This window comes from Gorilla gorilla, chromosome 2, assembly GCF_029281585.2.
Source record: "Gorilla gorilla gorilla isolate KB3781 chromosome 2, NHGRI_mGorGor1-v2.1_pri, whole genome shotgun sequence".
Classification (NCBI taxonomy): Eukaryota; Metazoa; Chordata; class Mammalia; order Primates; family Hominidae; genus Gorilla; species Gorilla gorilla.
The window spans coordinates 168632314-168648084 of record NC_086017.1 but is presented as its reverse complement, the minus strand read 5'-3'; the positions used below and the strand labels follow the sequence as shown (position 1 = coordinate 168648084).

At 37.4% G+C, this 15771-nt stretch overlaps 1 protein-coding gene across 7 annotated transcripts in view; it reads left to right on the top strand.

Moving 5' to 3' along the window:
- Nucleotides 1-15771, top strand: part of VEPH1 (ventricular zone expressed PH domain containing 1) — a 275621-nt gene that overhangs the window by 18201 nt on the left and 241649 nt on the right. For 2 of the 7 annotated variants that reach the window (XM_055381888.2, XM_063704320.1), the window contains exon 2: nt 10505-10636. The exons of 4 other annotated variants lie outside the window; for them this stretch is intronic. The gene's annotated coding sequence lies outside the window, so the exon portion shown is untranslated. Of the gene's footprint in view, nt 1-10504; nt 10637-12495; nt 12636-15771 lie in introns of those variants that run through there. One more of the 7 variants, XM_019023918.4, reaches the window with a different exon arrangement.

The window sequence follows — 15771 nt, the reverse complement described above, 5'->3', positions numbered from 1 at the left end:
AGAAATTTGGCCAGCTGAGGTGGGTGGATTGCTTGAGCCCAGGAGTTGCAAAGACCAGCCTGGGTAACATGACAAAACCCCATCTACAAAAAAAAAAAAAAAAACCACGAAAATTAGCCTGGTGTAGTGGCGCAAAACTATGGTCTCAGCTACCAGCCAGGCTGAGGTGGGAGGATCTCTTCAGCCTGGGAGGTTGAGACTGTAGCAAGCCATGATTGTACCACTGCCCTCCAGCCTGGGTAACAGAAACCTTGCTGGAAAAAAAAAAAACATGGAAATAAAATACATACTTTCACTTGTTTGTATTTGAATTAAGAAACTTTGGAGGGATACATCTTGTTTCTTGTAGCAGAGGGTCAGGCAAGAACTAAGTAAATGAGAAACAAGGATATGAGAATGGGTATCTTTTCACTCTATATCTTTTAATATGTATATCTTAAATTTTTAACTATGCTAATGTATTACTTTTTTAATTTTAAATTTTGAAAAACGAAACTTGTATATAGCAAAGATTTCCTGTCAACAAAGCTGAAAAACAAGTTAAATATAATTACAACAAATGTAGCAAACAAAGCCTTAGTATCTGCAGTATGTAAAATATTCCTTCAAATCGGTAAGAAAAAGACACTCCATATGAATCCATGAAAAGAATATTAATTTGAACAGGTATTTAACAGGAGAGGAATTATGAATATGTTCAGAGTGTAAAATATATTTACTCTCATCACTTATCAGGACAAGGTAAATTAATACAAAAAAGATACTATTTTCATCCATCAGGTCAAATTAAGGAGGTGTTGTTGAACAACGTCAGATATGTGACAAAAAGTCACCCTTGTGAGAACATTAATTAGTACTGACATGTTGAAGTGTAACTTGGCAGCATTTAATCAAATTAAAAATCTGCATACCCTACAACCCAGAAATTTCACTTCTGGATATGAATCCTAGACAAATTCCTGCAACCGTGCACAAGGAAGCACTTACAAGGATGTTCCTTTTGGCATATATTTAACAAACACTCATGTAGCACTTACTACATTCCAGTCTTGATTCCAAGCACTTTACAAATATTACCCCATACAGTCCTCATAACAACTCTAGGAGGTAAGTACCATTAAGATCCCCACCTTACAGATTTTTTTAAAAACTAACATAACAAAAATGTTGAGGACATTGCCTAAGGTCATGTGGCTTTTAAATGGTAGGAATGGATTTGAACATAGGCAGGCAGCCCAGACCAAGTGTACTCTTTCAACCTTAAATCCACATTACCTCTCAGTAAAATTCTGCAAATCACGTAGAGCTTCATCAATAGAGGAATGGATATAAAGGAATATAGGAATGGATATAAAAAATGCACTATATTCATAACATGAAATGCTATCAGCAACTAAAAGGATAGCTATCTATCTATTTATCTATCTACCTATCATCTATCTATCATCTATGCATCCATCCGTATTTAGCTGTATTATTCATGTACATATGAATAGCTTTCAAAGCATAGTTGAAAATTTTTTCAATGTAAAAAATATTTATATATGAATATAAATTATTTATAAATGAATGCCTCTCAAAACAGAAAGATTTCATTTCTTTTTGAAGCTCAAAAATTCTGATGCAATGATTTTGCTTTCTGAAATATCTCTTTAGATAAATCTGTTTCAATTATAAAAGCATTGATAGAAATCTAATTTTATGACATTTTCAAATCTGTTGATCTTTTTATCATGACTGCATTGCAAAAACAAAAATTCAAATCAGATCAGAATATTTTTTTCTGTAGCTGAGTGAATCTTAGTTATATATGGTTATATAATTTCATTTTAAATTTATTAATGTTAACGTATTTTTTCCTATTCAAAAATAACATGATCAGTGCAGAAAAATCAATAAGAGAAGTAAAATAATAAAAAAAGGCACTCCTGTGACCTCATCAGAGTAGATATCCACCTTTAACATCCTGGTGATTAGTTTCCCTCCCTCCCTCCCTCTCTCTCTCCCTCCCTCCCTCCCTCCCTTCCTTCCTTTCCTCCCTCCCTCCCTCCTTCCTTCCCTCCCTCCCTCCCTCCTTCCTTCCTTCCTTCTTTCCCCCACCCCTTTTTGTTTCTCATTTATTCACCTGTCTATCTGGATATTTATCCATGAAAAAATGGCCCCTGTTTCTCTTGTATGAATAAAGTTAGTTATCTTACAGTAGATCTGCTTTTTTCAGGTAAGAGTCAATTGATTCTTTCTTTTAGTTATGTAATGAAGAATGAAGAGGTTCTCACTGTCCTTGGAAAATGTATTGTGGTAACTTTTCTGGTCTTAGAAAAGCCACTGTTCACAATATTTCTTGAAATGTAGACTCCATCCTGATAAGAGATGGATCAGTTTCTATTAAAAAAAAAAGAAAGAAACAAAATATCCAAATGCTGGAGCATGGTTAAGATGAAAAAAACACAGTATATTTATAGAATATAAATGGAATATTATTTTATATTTAAATGATATAGATGAATATTATTTATCTGAAAAGATGTTTGCAACATATGTAAAAAAAGAGATTATATTATTCAGTATAATCTCTATTTTTTTTTAAAAAAAGTATAAATATGTAAGCCATAGGACCCACTTCACTGTGTTAGGGAACAAATGTGGCCACATTTAATTTTTTTTAATTAAAAAAATTTTATTTTTCTAATTAATATTCACTTTCTCACTTCTCCTTATTATCAGAAAATACAATGTTTTTCTTTTATGCCAAGCATGTCTCCATTGTCTCCAATTGGAGATTTCTCAGTTTAGGCTAGTCTTGCTTCCAAATGCCAGCTGGAGAGAGAGATCAAGTCTGACAAGCTTACCATTATCAGTGTTGTAGATGCCATACTGTGGGTCACCGAGGACTGGTCCATTGCCCAGGCTCTTATCCAAGACTGCTGTAGAGCTGCTGCTTTTAAAGTTTGGGTCCCTGCCTCAGTGGTCCCCAAGCTTGGTCCCAAGGTCTCAGCTCCTCAGATCTCTATCACATGTTCAGCCTCAGAGGAGGAGCTTTCACTATCAGCCACAGCTCGGCCCAAATCCTTAGGACCTTGAGTCTGAGTCATCAGGCGAGACTCCTCCACTGCTCTTGTGACTCCCACCTGGAGCCATTTCTGTGAGCGGAACATGGACTTGTTCTTTTCTGTATGAACTGTCACGTTCCTCTGACTTCAAGTCTTGGCGAGAATTTTCCCTTTCCATTTTTTGCTATTATAAGACATTCACAGCACTGTGATGAATGTCTTTATAACCAAGTCCTAGAAGTTGAATATCTGGATCCAAAGATACACATTTTTATAGATTTTGACAAGCCAAGTTGACCTTCAGAAAAGTCATAGTGATTTACATTTACACCAACAGTATAAGAATGTGTCTTTTTTTTCATCTTTGCCAGTACTGGGGATGATTTTTTAACAGCTTTGTTGAGGTATAATAGACATAATTGTACATATATAAAGTGTACTCTCTTATAGGTTTTGACATATGTATACTTGTGAAATTATCCCAATCGAGACAATGAACACATCCTCCTCTCCTAGAGTTTCATGACTCTTTATAACTCCTCCCTCACAGCTCTTGCTCCCCTCCCCAGCATATCCAAGCAACCACTGATCTTCCTTCTGTAACTATAGATTACTTTATATTTTTCACAAATTTATTTAAATAGAATCATACAGTAGCAGCCTTTTTTTTTACTGGCTATTTCACACTGTGTAATGATTTTGAGATTCATCCATGTTGTTAGATCTAAATATTTCAGTCCTTTGTATTACTGAGTAGTATTCCATTGTATGGATATATCCTAATTTATTTATTCATTCATCTTCTCATAGACATTTGGTTTTTGTCTAGTTTTGGACATTACAAATAAAGCTGCTACAGACATTCACATGCATTTGCATAGACGTATGTTTTCATTCCTCTTGGATAAATACATAGATGTAGAAAGGCTGAATCCATGTACAGGTTGAGAATCTCTTATCAGAAATGCTTCGGACCAGAAATGTTTTGGAGTTCAGATTTTTAAAAAATTTTTTGGAATATTTGCATTAACTTACTGGTTAAGCATCCCTAATCCAAAAATCTAAAATCCAAAATGCTCCAATGAGCATTTCCTCTGTGTGTCATGTCGGTACTCAAAAAATTTTGGATTTTGGAGCATTTCCAATGTCAGGTTTTGGATTAGGGATGCTCAACCTGTATGCAACTTTTTAAGAAACTGCCAAATGGTTTTTCCAAAGTGTTTTACCACTTTTAATTCCTATCATCAGTATATAAGAAGTTCCAGTTGCCCCTTATCTTCATAAAGACTTGATATGGTCAGTTTGTTTTTTTTAATTATTATACTATAAGTTCTGGGATACATGTGCAGAACGAGTAAGTTTGTTACTTAGGTACACATGTGCCATGGTGGTTTGCTGCACCCATCAACCCACCATCTAGGTTTTAAGCCCCACATGTATTAGGTATTTGCCCTAATGCTCTCCCTCCTGTTTCCCCACACCCCCCAACAGGCCCAGGTGTGTGATGTTCCCCTCCCTGTGTCCATGTGTTCTCACCGTTCAACTCCCACTTATGAGTGAGAATATGCGGTGTTTGGTTTTCTGTTCCTGTGTTAGTTCGCTGAGAATGATGGTTTCCGGCTTCATCCATGTTCCTGCAAAGGACATGAACTTATTCTTTTTTATGGCTGCACAGTATTCAATGGTGCATATGGCCACATTCTTTTTATCCATTCTATCATTGATGGGCATTTGGGTTGGTTCCAAGTCTTTGCTATTGTAAATAGTGCTGCAATAAACATAGGTGTGCATTGTCTTTATAGTAGAATGATTTATAATCCTTTGGGTATATACTCAGTAATGGGATTGCTGGTATTTCTAGTTCTAGATGCTTGAGGAATCCTTGAGGATCCTTGAGGAATCGCCACACTGTCTTCCACAATGGTTGAAATAGTTTACACTCCCATCAACAGTGTAAAAGCATTCCTATTTCCCCACATTCTCTCCAGCATCTGTTGTTTTCTGATTTTTTAGAGATCACCATTCTAACTGGCATGAGATGGTCTCTCATTATGATTTTGATTTGCATTTCTCTAATGACCAGTGATGATGAGCTTTTTTCATATGTTTGTTGACCACATAAATGTCTTCTTTTGAGAAGTGTCTGTTCATATCCTTTGCCTACTTTTTGATGGGGTTGTTTTTTTCTTGTAAATTTGTTTAAGTTCCTTGTAGATTCTGGATATTAGCCCTTTGTCAGATGGATAGATTGCAAAAATTTTCCCCTATTCTGTAGGTTGCCTGTTCACTCTGATGATAATTTCTTTTGCTGTGTAGAAGCTCCTTAGTTTAATTAGATCCCATTTGTCAATTTTGGCTTTTGTTGCAATTGCTTTTGGTGTTTTAGTCACGAAGTCTTTGCTCATGGCTATGTCCTGAATTGGATTCCCTAAGTTTTCTTCTAAGGTTTATGGTTTTAGGTTTTACATTTAAGTCTTTAATCCATCTTGAGTTAATTCTTGTTGTGTGTGTGTGTTTTTTTTTTAATTTTAGACATGCTAATAGGTTTATGTAGTAGTCGCTCATTGTGGTTTTGATTTTTCGTTTTCCTAATGACTAGTTATGTTGAGTATCTTTTCACATGTTTATTTTTCATCCATAGATCTTTGGTGAAGTGCCTGTGCAAATCTCATGACCACTTTTATTAGGTTTTTTGTTTTCTTATAGATGACTTTCTGGAGCCCATATATTCTGAATACAAGTCTTCTATCAGCAATATGTTTTGCAAATATATTTTCCAAGTATATGTCTTGTCTTTTCCTCCTCTTAACAGTATTTTTTGAAGAACAAAAATTTTTAATTTTATAAAGTAATTTATCAACATTTTAAAAATAAATCATGGTTTTGGTGTCATATATAAGAAAGCTTTACTGAACTCAGGTTCATAAAAATTTTGTTTTATGTTTAGTTTAGAAGTTTTATAGTTTTAACTTTTATGTTTATGATCTATTTGAAGTTAATTTTTATATTTGGAATTAACTATGGATCACAGTGTTTTCTTAGCATATAGATATACAACTGTTCCAGTACTGTTTTTTGAAAAAAACCTATTGTTTCTCCACTGAAATAGCTTTACACAAACATGAGTTGTTTATACATGTGTGTTTCTATTTCTGAGTTCTGTTTTGATTCATCTGTCTATCTTGATTTGATACCACACTGTCTGGTTTTGATATAAGAGTAAGGGTGGCTTCATGAAATGAGTTGTGAAATAAAGTTTCTGAAATAATTTGTATATAATGGTTATTATTTCTTTCTTAATTGTTTTGTAGAATACCAGTGAAGCCATCTGTGTCTCAAATTTTCTTTATGTGAATGTTTTTAAGTATACTTTCAATTTTAAAGTAAATAAATATAGGGCTATTCAGGTTATCTAGTTTTTCTAGAGTGAGCTTTGACAGTTTTTGTCCTCAAGGAATTTGTCCACTTCATCTAAGTTGTTGAATTTATTGACATAAATTTCCATAAAATTGTCTTACTTTCCTTTTAATATCTCCAGAATCTGTAGTGATGTTAACTCATTTATTCCTGATACTGGTAATTTGCATCTTTTCTCTATTTTTCCTATCAGGTTGGCTAGCATTTTTTCAGTAAAAGGATATGTCCCCTTTCTTTCTCTTTGCTAATACTGGAAAAACTAGAATTATTTTTTACCAGTTTGGCAAGAAAAATTTGCATATCAGTCAATGGGTTTCTTTGCTATCCCTCTCCTTCTGCATCAGAATTATTTTCAGTTATAGAATTGTTATTTCACTGATGTTTTTATAAGAAAGCATCATTCATGAATTTTTTATTGAATTCTTTCCTTGTGCTAATAGTAGTAGAGCTGAGGTTCCTCAGATGAGTTAAAACCTCATGCCTGTCTTTGAGGGGTTGTCAGCTAGTGGGAGAGAATGAGAATTATATAGTAGAGGTCTGTACGAGCTACCCTGTGGAGACAAAGGAAGATGTGATCAGCTCTACTAGGCATGCATATCTTTCCAGAGAGGAAGAGGTAAGAGTTATGGCTGGAAGATGAGTTGGCATTTTACAGACAGATCATGGTGTTTGAGATTGAGGGACTGGCAGGAGCAAGGCACAGAAGTAGAAGGGAGAGTGACGAGTATATATCATCAGTCAGGGTTTTTTAGTTGCAAGTGACAGAAGCAGTTCTTGGGTGACTAAACAGATATGGATTTTATTACGATAATGGAAATTCGCAAAATTTCTGGGAGAACTGAACAATCAAAACCACACTGGAGAACAGGCATTATGAGGAAGCCCCTGCTGCTCCTGTACTAGGTCCTATGGGAAACCACCACTGCCCCCACAGGTGCCAATGCTGAGCCAGGAACTTGCTCTTGCTACCACATCTGCCCATGAAGGACAGAGCTTTCTGCTACCAAATTCAATGACACAGTGGTTTCTACAGTCATCCTTCACCAGACCGTTTACTTCTAAATCACAGTTTTGCATGGAAAGTTTGATTGAGCTTAAATTACCTTCACCTATTTATTCAAAGTTTATTCAACAACTCGGGTTCATATTAAGTGCCAGATACCATGTCAAAGTCTAGGGATCAAGCGAACAAATAAAGTATCTGCCCTCATAAAGTTTATATTCTAGAGACAGTGGCGAGAGAAGGGTAATTTTTAAAAAGAAATAAATAAGTAAATTTATAGTATGTCAGTTGATAGTAAGTGCTATGGACAAAAATTTGAAAATAAAGCAGGAAATGAGACATGCCTGGAAGGGAGGGTATGTTGCTCTTTTACAGGGATTGATCAAGGGAAACATGTATGGGTAATGTATAGTAAAGATATGAAGGAAGTGAAGAAGCAAGCCATGTGGACTTCTGGAGTAAGAGCCTGCTAGGCAGAGGGAATAGCGAATGCAAAGGCTCTGTGGTGGGAATTACCTATTGTGACCAAGGATTAGCAAGGAAACTCTGTGTAGCTCCAGTGTAACTGGAGCAGAGAGATCAAAACAAAGAATTGTAAGAGATAAAGTTGAAGATGTGGGGGGAGATGGGGAAGCCATATCATATAGGGCTTTCTTAATCATTGAAAGGACTCTGGCTTTGACTCAGGGTGAGACGTAGAGCCATTCCATTGCACTGTATTGAACAGAGGAGAGTCAGTTCTGGCTTGTATTTTAGTAGGATCACTTGGATGCTCTGTTTAGACTATATTTTAGCATACCAAAGACAGAATCCAGGGACCTATTGCAATAATCCAAGTTAGAGTTGAGATGATGGTGTTTTGATCACAGACAACAGTGGTAGTAAAGATGGTGAAAAGTGATAGGCTCTTGGATGTATTCTGAGTGTAGTGACCTCACTACACAGGGTTGTGTGTGCATAAGCAGGGGAAGCAAAGATGAAGAGTCAGGTGCAGACTAGATTACAAAGTCCCTTGTGTGCCAAGCAAAGGAATTTGATTTCATCCTCAGGTAATGGGTGCCACTTGTGAATTTTAAGTAGAGATTCATATATCATATTTTATTTTAGAAAGCTGATTTAGTGGCAGAAGTGAGAATGAAGTTGAAGAGGCCATGTTAGAGGCAGGGAGACCTTTGAAGAGACTAATGTCAATAGCCAGACAAGAAAGGATGAAGAATTTACAAAGACAATAGCTATTTATCTATGACAGTAGATAGGGGAAAAATGGTTGTATATTCATTTTCTGTTACTCTGTAACAATTACCATGAACTTAGTTACTTAAACAACACACATTTATTATTTCATACTTTCTGTGGGCTAAGAGTTCAGTCTTGGCTTAGATGGTTCCTCTGCTCAGAATCTCACAGGGCTGTAGCCAGAGCATTGGCTGGGCTGTGTTCTCATGTGGAAGCTTGTCTGGGGATCTTCCAAGTTCACTTAGGTGGTTGGAAGAATTCATTCATTTGTGTCTGAAGAACTGAGGGCCCTGGCTTCTTGCTGGTTGTTGGCTGCAGGCCACCTTTAGCTCCTAGACTCTACTCATAGTTCCTTGTCATGTTGGCTTTCTCAACATGGCCCATTACTCCATCAAGCCAGCAAGGAGACTCTCTAGAGGAAGTTTGCTAGCAATATGGAGCCTTAGCAATATAAGGCAATCACAGGAATAGCATTTTATCATCTTACTTCATTCTATTCATTAGAAGCAAGTCACAAGTCTCACCTATACTCAAGTGGGAAAAATTACACAAGGGGGAAATAAACACCAGAAAGTGGATCATCGAGGGCCACCTTGGGATCTATCCAGAATGTTAAGGACACAGAATAGAGAAGACCGAGAGTCACTGGATGTGGGTGAGAAAAGGAAGGGAAGAAATACAGGATGACACTCAGCTTTCCTGTTTGTAAACTTGGTAGATGGTGATAGCCCTCACCAAAATAAACACGGAAGGAGGAGCTAGTTTGGGAGAATAATGAGTCTTCTTTAATTTGGGAGCATGTTTTATCAAAATGTTCTTTATTATAATGAAAAAAAATGAATAAACCTTAGCCATAGGGCCCTATTCCTCTTCTTAAAGAAACTTGACTCTTGGCCGGGTGCAGTGGCTCATGCCTGTAATTCCAACACTTTGGGAGGCTGAGGCTGGTGGATCACTTGAGGTCAGGAGTTTGAGATCAGCCTGGTCAACATGGCGAAACCCTGTCTCTACTAAAATACAAACAAACTAAAAAAAAAAAAAAAAAAAAAAAAAAAATTAGCCGGGTGTGGTGGTGTGTGCCTGTAATTCCAGCTACTAGGGAGGCTGAAGTGGGAGAATTGCTTGAACCCAGGAGGCGGAGGTTGCAGTGAGCCAAGATCGCACCACTGCACTTCAACCTGGGCAACAGGGCGAGACTTCTTCTCCAAAAAAGAAAGAAAGAAAGAAAGAAAGAAAGAAAGAAAGAAAGAAAGAAAGAAAGAAAGAAAGAAAGAAAGAAAGAAAGAAAGGAGGAAAGAGAGAGAGAAAGAAAGAAAGAAAGAAAGAAAGAAAGAAAGAAAGAAAGAAAGAAAGGTAGGAAGGAAGGAAGAAAGAAGGAAAGAAACTTGACTGTCATAGTTCATGCCACATGCTATTTTGCTGAGCCAAAAGGGAGTTCCTGGCTGTGTCTGAGTTTTTGTGCCTGCAATGGACTCTTCAAAGCTGGAAGGCTGACCATAGAAATGGTGCGCTTGCAGGAGCTTTCATGATTACAGGTAAGAAAAACTATTTATAGAAAATGAAATCATTCAGAAGTTCTCAGTGTCTATATGTAACTCACCTATGTAAGTTGCCTTAGAATTTACCTCTTTTCTGTAAAGAAAACATCTTTGTCTGATTTTGTGGTCACAGGCAATGTTTTATTTCAAGTTTCCCAAAGGAGGGGAAGGAGTGAGAATTAGACAGGAACAGAGGGGAAAAATAAAGACAAAGCAATACTCTGTAAAACTGATTACTCAAATACATTTTTGACAAACAGGTGTAATATCTGGTTGCTGTTGCCATTCTGCCACCAAGAAACCTGATGACTTCATTTGGGCCTCTTCAACCAGCTGCCCCTAAAGCTAGCAAGCTCCACCCTTCAGTGTCCACTGATAAATTCCTTAATAGCGTAAGTGATTTTAGGAAATTTTTGAAAATTGTGTATGAATGGATGGATTCCATGACAAGGGTATTGAGGTCAAATGGTATGTGGCTAGGTACTGCCAGGCAAGTCTAAGAGATTAAATTTAATTATTTTGGGGGACTCAAGTATTGAGGAAATGACTATGTAGCTGGTTAGGAAAAAATAATTTAGAAAGTCCTGTTTTCAGGTACACTGAATGACTACATTCCTTTCCAGGCCTTTCTTGCATCTACTAGTTGTCAGAGGAAGCCTGTGGTTGTCACTGAAGGAGCCCATTTGTCATAGATAGTTCCTGTTGAGTCTCTTAGTCCACTTAATTTTCAATGAGCTGCACCCAGGAGAGCCCTCCCACAAAACTTGGTTAGGCTGATTCTGTCAGGTGGAAATGTTTTAATGGTAAATGGCAGAAAACCCAATCTAAAATCACTTAAGCTATTGAGGAATTTATTAGTGTACACTGAAGGGTAGGTCTTGCTAGCATTAGGGGCAGGTGGTTTAAGGGGCCCAAATGAAGTCAACAGTTTTCTTGGTGGCAAGAGGGCAATAGCAGCCAGACCTTACACCTTCTTATCATCAAGCCCAGCAGCTTAGACTTTTTACTCCCAAAGCTGAGCTTTCATCATTGTCCTCTCATTGGCCTAGAAGGGGTCACACACCTGCCCTGCATTAGTCACTATGATCACAGGAATGCAATTACTCTAATTTGGGTAAGACCAATTAAGGCCCATCCTGTTTATGGGCATCAGCTGTACCCAAAGGACATGGTTTCCCAAGGGAAATTTGGGTGCAGTTTTGACTAAAAGTAGAGTAAGTGAATGTTGAGTGTCAAACACAAGAGAAAGTAATCTTCACCCCGTGAGTAGTCCTTTTAATTGGACTAGTAATTTTTTTACATGCAGCATGATTGCCACTGAATGGAAATATTTTTATTTCCACTTGTACATCTTACACCTGACTTTCCCCACTGCAGCCCCCGCCCCCACCCTCCCTGTTACCCTCACATGGTTTGACTGAAAGTTCCGGTCGGGAGAGGCTCAGAAATGTTTTATGACTTTATGTGAAGGCAAAACCTCAGATCAATAAGGGAAGAAAGCCCATGCCATACACTTAAAGGGAGAGAAGAGCCTCTAGATATAATAATCCACTGGGCACCACCAATTAATTTATGCATTAGAGGTTTTAAAGTGCATTCTCCTTAAAAGAGAGAGAGATGAGGCGATGTGGGAGTGCTTGTGAGGGATCCCCAATGAATTAGGTTTGAAAAGACGAGTTCTATATTTGGATGGTAAAAGGAAGGAGTTAGAAATTTGAGTGGATGCAAGAAGGAACCATGAGGGTTCAGAAAAATCTCTAGTGCTACCAGGGAAGTTTCATTAAGTTGTTGTGTGTTTCGTAAGCAATACCAATAGTATAATTAGATTTTTGCTCCTTTACCCTAGCTATTTTGCTTCTCTTGTGGTATTTTTCTTCTATCATATTTGGCTTAAATACCATTTCGTTCCAGTTCTTCCCTTCCTCCATTCCCTCCCCAAGCCTTTTTCCTGATGCCTGCTAAAAGGCCCCACATCTGATATTAACCTAAAACTTCCTTGATTTCTTAAAGTGAGTTATTCATTAACAGAACCTAAATTACTGGTTGTTAGGCAAATCTAATTCTTTCAAACTACAGATCTGCTCAGAGAAATCTGTAAATCTAGTGTAGAAATAAGTGAAGCTTTGTGCCAATTGTTAGGTCTAAGCAGAAGTTTGGGAAAGAGAAGAAAAGTTACTCATTTGCCTGATTCCGCACGGTGAGTCCATAGGGAGGGAATGAAATGTACCACTGGCTTGACAGGCAGCTCAGGGAGATGCGGCTGCAGCCCACAGGACTGGGCAGCAGCTGCAAGGCTGCCTCTGAGCATGGTCATGGGTCCCCGCTGCAGTGCTCTAAAGATCAAGGATTTTGCCTTCTATTTTCTATGACCAGAGATTCCTGTGCAAAGAGGTATGGCTATCTTCTTTCATGTCCTTTTGTTCAGCAAAAACAAAAGCTAATTAAAGTAAATGTCAGAGGCTGCAAAGAAGCAAAGAGTGGGGGATAGGAGAATGGAGCTGAGAAACTTCCAGGGGCTGGCTGATTATGCAGATAAAGCACATTTGGGAGCTGTGTGTCTAGCCATGTATGCAGGCATTTCGGTTATTAGAGTAAAAATGCCACTTCTCTGTGGGTTATTAAAACATGTCTCTAGGCCTCAGGAGCAGAAAGCTGTGCTTCTAGATTCATATTATGTGCATTTTTGTTTTACTCCGTAATAATCTAGTCTCATTTCTATTTTATACTTTTGTTTACCTCAATCAACATTTTGCAACCAGCAAAGAAACTGGCTCTGCCTACGGATTTTCAAAGAAAATTAAATATTATAGCATCATTACAGTCAGTGGGTTGAACAGGGTCACCATTACTGTTTGTTGCTGCTGCCGTTTTTTCCTTTGGTGTTTCAGATATCTTACAAATCATAATTAAATCTAACCACGTTTTTACTCTTTCAGATACACACTTAAATTGTAGTAATCAACCATTGGATTAAAAGACATTTATATATTTTTGATTTAAAAAGCAGAAAAAAATATTTAGAGAAATATTTGAGTTGATCATATAGATATTTAGTACATGAAACTTAAATGTAAATGAAGATACAATTTAACATTGAGTTTTCCATGTAGTTTGAGAGTTTTGGTACATTTTCTGGAAGAACAAACCCACGAATTTGAATTAGGATTTTTCAGCAAGATTTGTATTATTCCAGAGCAAAAATGACCAACAAAGTCAAAATTTACAGGTGAAAATGAATACACTATAAAATTATGACAAGTCACAAAAGCCTTGATTTTAGAAAGTTTATTAGACTTGAAGATAAGTGTTTCTCATCCTTTTTGAAGGAAATGTTTCCTATTTGTGTTTTAATAAGTTGAAATATGTAATCAAAATTAAGTAGTTTTTTGGGCTCTTGACTAAATAGGTCACCAAATCAATTTTTTTCATGTACTTATGAAATAAGCCTGCTACAAACTTAGATCGTATGTACTCTAGCAAAAAGACAGGGCTGAAGCCTTTATCATGGCTTAGAATAAGCCAGACTCAGAGGCTTTCAGTAGAAGTGAAGTGTAGCAGCACGCCACAGCCAAGGAAGCCCAGAGACATCCAGGAAACAATAGACATCTTGTGGGAAGGGCTGAAATGTATGCAGCCAATTCCCATGGGAACGCCTGTAGTCCTTTCACGCTGTGTGAAAAAGATGCTCCTTCAAAAGAATCTGTAATCCTTTCTTTCAAGGGAAAAATCTGAGAACTTTATTGAAAGTTTCTAGAGCCCAAATGGGTCTAAGTTTGTTAATGAGCATTTTTAATACAGGTGAATAAAATGAAAATGTTTTGATGCAGAGTAATGTAGTCTAAAGCATAATGTAAATAAATATTGCCATTCTAGAATTTTCTGAAGTGAGGAAGCCAGGGTATACCCTAACCTAAGTTGCAAGCTAGAGGCTGAATTCTTCAGAATAAGTTGGTTTCTTGAGTTAATTATGGTGATTGAAATCTCCCCCAAGAGTTTCAATTATTCTATAGGCAGTATCCCAATAGTGTGGCGATTAAGTCCTCCGGTTCATGTATATTTTCATTTAGCAGAATCTACAGATGCATAATAGAGTAAGCCACTAATGTTTTATTAGTGGGCATTGAGTGTAGGTCACCTTGAAAAGTAGTAAAGAAGGTAGCTGGAGCCCTGGAGGGCCACTCCTTTCTCACTAATAAACACGGGAAGGAGTGCTACACTTCCATGGAAAACTCAGGTGTTTGGATTACCCAGCCACAAAAAGTTTGAGATACATTGTATTCTAGCCCATTTCTGCTCTGTAAAAACATTCACTGTTATTGTTCAACCTCGGTGGGGGTGGGGGTAGGATCACCGCAAAACTATCTCTCCAGGAAACAAGATAAGGTTGCCAAAAAATCAACAGGGACCCATTCAAGAGAATGAAGTTTACAGATGAAAAGTGAACAACCCAGAGGTAAGGACAGGATGACTAAGATAGGGAAAGGACAACAAAGATATAAATATGGCTCAAACGGAAACAACGTAAACATCTTTAGCTCTGTGAACTCAATTTAGTGAACAGTACAGTCATGTATTAATTTTTAAAAGGTATGGCATGGGGATGTGTTAACTGATGGACCATCTATAGGAATAATAGTACTCTTAAGGATATGATTGCTGGCACTTTTTCTGTGGTTGCCATATGCCAGGCTCTGTGTTAAATGTTTTATATCATCTCCTTAAACCTCCCAACAACCCATGTCACAATCCTCAGGAGCAAAGGAGGAATTCCAGGCTCAGGGAGTCTAATTAACCTGCCCACATTTACACTGCAGGTAATGGCATAGCTGAGCTTGGAACCCAGTTGAGTCTAGATTCCCATACTCTTATCACTCTGCTCTTCTTACTGGAGTTCCATAGAGTGTCCAATTCAGGACTCTACACCCTTTAAAAAAATAAAACTGGATAAAAATCTAGGGATTAAAAATCAGTAATAATGAATAGAGGATTAAAAGGGAAGGCTAAAGCAATATCATCTATTCCATTAAAACATGAAACTTCATTAGTATATTGTAAATTAGAAAAACTACTAATGAAAAAATACAGCTACTCATGAATGACTGGATTCTTGATTTTTATAAAGGAATTCTTCAAGGGGACAGTTCTCCAAATGTGGATGGCATAAAAATATGATTGATCACCAACTGTCTAGGCAGATTTACGAGGTCGTTCTCCTGGAACATATGACCTGGTTTAACTGTGGCCACCCTGACCACACCCTTTGAGTAGACACACCCTAGTGAGCACAAAGATGAGATTATCTGCAGGATAGCTGCCTGTACGCATTGCCAGAAGTGAGATGATTTGATAGCTATAGATCTACCACAGGAACAGACGACTTAGGGGTCGAGAAGAATGCAGTCTTAAAAACCTTGCTTTTTAAAGTGCACTGTTAACTGTTTAAAGAATAAAGGAAGGTTCCAGTGCCCTTTTCTCCATCGGAGTGTCAGTAGATTAAGCAGGATAAACATTTTGTCTGAGTGTTGCT